This window comes from Sciurus vulgaris (assembly GCF_902686455.1).
Source record: "Sciurus vulgaris genome assembly, chromosome: 5".
Taxonomy (NCBI): Eukaryota; Metazoa; Chordata; class Mammalia; order Rodentia; family Sciuridae; genus Sciurus; species Sciurus vulgaris.
In genome coordinates, this window is record NC_136465.1 from 173,714,357 (window position 1) to 173,718,748 (window position 4,392).

General features: G+C 51.0%; 1 pseudogene across 1 annotated transcript; it reads right to left on the bottom strand.

Moving 5' to 3' along the window:
* Positions 1-436: 436 nt before the first annotated feature.
* LOC306661451 (cyclin-dependent kinase 2-associated protein 1-like) lies at positions 437-2,819 on the bottom strand (annotated as a pseudogene). The gene has a single exon. The product of its transcript is annotated as a cyclin-dependent kinase 2-associated protein 1-like (transcript).
* Positions 2,820-4,392: the final 1,573 nt, after the last annotated feature.

Genomic DNA, 4,392 nt, shown 5'->3' on the forward strand with positions numbered 1-4,392 from the left:
GAAGCAAGGGGCAGGAGTAGGATCTGTGTGGTTCCATGCTGATTCCCAGGTCCTAGCACAGCCTCCGGCTACATAGCCACAGATTGAAGAAATACTTGCTGAGCAAATGAACACTGTGGGATAATAGGGGGGAAGTCATTAAAGTGGTCAGGTGAAAATTAAAGTAGGTCTGGGTTGGGTCAAGGGTGAGTGGGAGAGAACAAGCCCAGATGGGAGAGGATTAAAGGTAAGATTTAGATGTTTTGTTTTTTCTTCTCCTTTTTTTCATTGCCAGGGATTGGACCCAAGGCCTTGCAAATGGTAGGCAAGTGCGCTACCACCGAGCTACACCAAAGTGCAGATTTTTTTTTTTTTTTTTTCTTTTGCAGTATTGGGATTGAACCCAGGGGCACTTTACCACTGAGCTACATCTCCAGTCCTTTTTATTTTTTAAAAATTTTTAAATGAAAATAAGCTTTATTATATCAAGTAATAAATACATACAAAGATGCAAACAGTTTTAGTCATTTTCTTCCAGATGTTTTGATCAACTTACAATAACACAGAACTGAAATCTACATACAGTCTTAGTATGAAAATTTTCGGGGTCCTTGTTAGATTTGGCAGTTTGTTCTTTCTTCTGTATTTATAACTTGTGCACTCTTAAAATTGACTTCAAAGCACTAAGAGTCATGCAAATGCTTAAGCAAAAAAGAAGTACCATTAAGCACAATCTACACTGTATGGCACACAGGACCAGCTAAGTGAAGCAGGCAGTTAAGGATGCATTAAAACAAAGTCCTTAGGATCAACTGAGCTTATGAAAAGGAACAAAGAACAATTTGGGGGACATAAAGTATTCAAAAGATTAAAGGGACATTGGTATCTTGGAGTCAAACAACAGTTTGCTGTAAATTAACTTCATATGCATCTTTTAAATCAATGCTTTAAAAAAAACTGGGTCATTCATAACTACTTAAAATGCAAATCCTAAGTAACTTCGAAATAATTTCTCAATATTGTGAGACTGTGAACCTTGGGATAAACAACTAAACTGTTACCATTTTGAAAACAAGTGTTTCATTTGAACAGGGAAGATGAGCTGTCACCTCACACTGTAGAGAGACCCTCCCCAGCTGACAAGGAGGCTAGGATCTGGCGTTCCGTTGCTTCAGTCAAGTATTCCCCAACCAGTCCTCCAATGTGAATGGTGCATCGTTTCAGTCTCTCCATGACACTCTTGCTCCCTGCACAGGTGGGACTTATCTCCTTCCCCAGATCTTTGATGATGGCCAGCAGTTCCGCATACTTGCTCTGGGGCACCTGGCTGTTCCCAGTTCCTTGGGTGTAGCCCAGTGATGGTGGCCCATAGTCGCTGAGCAGCTGGCGGTACTGGGAGGATGCTGCTATGCTGGTGGAAGGGCGAATGGGACTGTTCCAGCCTGACACCGCCATAGTATATCACCCATACATCAGGCGGAGCGCAGGGGTGGCCACAAACTTTGAGCCCAGCCAGCCGGCATTTTTTTTTTTTTTTTTAATTTTGAGACAGGATCTCACTAAATTGCTGAGGCTAGCTTCGATTTGTGATCCTCCTGAGTCATTGAGATTACAGGCCCACAGCAATCCTTGTCAGAGTTTGTTCTTGTTTTGTGATGCTGGGGATCAAACCCAGGGCCTCAAGCATGACAGGCAGGCACTTTACACTGAGCCAGACCCCAAGTCCATCTGCCAGGGTTTTTAAGAATGGAATTGGTGTTTGTAGGAAGAATCAGGGTAGGGATGGATTAAAGAAGTAGCAGTTAGTAAAGGGGCTCTATATGGTGATCTGGGGACAAATGGAGAGATTAGGAGTGGAATCTGTAGGAACTGGACTCTGGCTTAGCTGGTGGTCCTTTAAGAATTTAGAATGACAGCCCAGGCCCCTGTGTGGGAAACATTGGGGACAATAGTCTACCTACCTACTGGGTTTTTATATGCCCAGCAGGGCAGAGTGGAAAGCCCATTGTCTGTGGACCCATCAATGCCAGGGCCAGCTTGGGTTTGGCTTAACTTCCTTAGTAACCAGTCTCTGCCTTCTCTTACTTGGCTCCTTAAGAACATGTATCAAGTCCCTGGCATAGTAGCTAGTGTAGCACAGTGGCTAAGAGGTATGGGACAGGTTAACGCTCATGGCTCTGTGGGGAGTGCTCAGGAAGAGACAAATAAACAACCTTCCTTCACTTGCTGTTCACTTACCAAACACCCTTGTGCCTTCCACTCAGCTGGAATAGACTCTGGACAGGACCCTTGAAGCCTTACATAATGTCAAAACCGAGGGATGCTGAGGGTATGGGGTACTGAGCACTGTAGAACTTTAGAAAGTTGGGGAGGAAGGGGATTCCTGTGGGAGCTCCTTTTAACTCAGAGGTGCTGAGAATAGAGGATCTTCTAAAGGGTCAGGTCTGGCTTCCCACCGTACACACTGAACATCTCACTATCAATTGGGAGAAGCACTGAATGACCAGGCCATAGGGCATTTTTTTTTTTTTTTTTTTTTTTGGTACCCGGAATTGAACTCAGGGGCACTCAATCACTGAGCCACATCCCCAGTCCTATTTTGTGTTTTATTTAGAGACAGGGTCTCACTGAGTTGCTTAGTGCCTCACTTTTGCTGAGGCTGGCTTTGAACTCCCAATCCTCCTGCCTCAGCCTCCCAAGCTGCTGGGATGAACAAAGTGTGTGCCACAGGGCAGCCCTTAGGGCCCTTTAAAGACATGTTAGGGGCTGGACACAGGGCTACACGTCTGTAATCCCAGCAACCGGAAAAGCTGAGGCAGGAGGATCACACGTTTGTAGCCAGCCTGGACAACTTGGACCCTGTCTCAAAAAAAAAAAAAAAAAAAAAAAGAGCTGGGGTTGTAGCTCAGTGATAGAGCACGCCTAGGTTCTATCCCCAGTACCACAAAGGAAAAAAAAAATGTTAGGGGTTGGGTGTACCTCAGTGTAGAGCGCTTACCTAGCACTTACAGGACCTTGGGTTCCATCTCCAGAACCACCCTCACCCCCACTCCCCACCCCACAAAAGGGAGCAAATACTTCAAGTACAGGGCAGTGCTCGGAGATCATGGGCCTTGACACAGGAAAGGCCTGGGACGGAACACGGCCCTAGGCAGATTGGCTTCTGGCATGTTCCAGGGCCCACTAGCGTGACTTGTGCTTCAGGGAAATAGCTCTTTTATTGGCTTCTCCAGGCCAAGTCTGCTGCCTTCATCTCCGCAGCCTCCGCCCAGCACAGGCCTGCTGCCAGCAGCCTCGGAATATTTGGAAGGAATAAAAACCGGGTGACTGGGCTTGTCCCGTGTGGAGGTGCAGTATGGCATATTTGCTAGGTTTGTGTATGCATTCCTCTCAGGAACAAGGAGGCCCCCGGGACGTGGGTCTTCCCTGCTGAGCATGGCAGGTGCCAAGCACAGTCTTTATTTAAAACTGCCACTCCCATCAAACCAGACCAGCAAACCCAGGCTTAGAGAAGCGACTCGCTGAGGTCACGCAGATCGTGCGTTAGCGCTGTTGTTCTGTATGCTGTTCCTGTGCCTTGGGCCCCCATGCCCAGTACAATGGGGCTAGGGGTGAGGGGGCGGTGGGGGAAGCTCATCAGTCTGTGGTTGGCAGCAATGAATGACTCAACCGTCCTTCCCCACCCCACGGGCCTCCTGCTCGGCGGGGTTCGCTAGCAGCAGCCACCCCCGCACACCGCCCCCCACGGCTCTCCCGAGCCCCTGCCCTCCCTCCCGGCGCTCGGCTCCGAAATGCCGGCAGTAGGGACCCGCGGGTCCCTGGGGATCCTCGGGCGCCCCCACTCAGGCCTGCACACAACTCTGCCCCTTTTGCTTTCCAGCCGGCCCCGACGGTCACACCTGTCCCCCGATCCTGCCTTGGCCGGAGTCGGGACAACGGCGCCATTTCTGGAGGCGGCGCGTAAAGGGGACGCTGTCGCAGCCCGGCTCGGGACGCGTTGGCTTTGAAATGAAAAAGTCTTTTCTCGGGACTTTAAGGGCGTCTGCGTGGCTTGTGCCCGGGCTGGAGGGGAACAGACATCCGCAGGGGGGGGAGGCTGGCGGGGGAGGCAAGGGAGGGAGCCTGACCACGGAAAGGGGGCTGGAAGGGGAGAACCAAACCAAGCGGTTTTCGTCCAGCCCAAAGTGGCAGACACAAAGGAAGCGCGCGCGGGGCGCAGAGCGCAGGGCCCCGACTGCACCCTCCGCAGTCGCGCGGCCGGCCACTTCCGCACGGGAGAAGAACGCACGGCCCGGGCTGGCTCGGCCGGCCCACACCAGGTACCTGGGAGCCGGCCCTCTGCGGCCAGCCGTGCGCGCTCCCGGGTCGCCGACAGGGGCCAGCCCCAGGGCCGGGGAGAGCCACGTCTCCGTG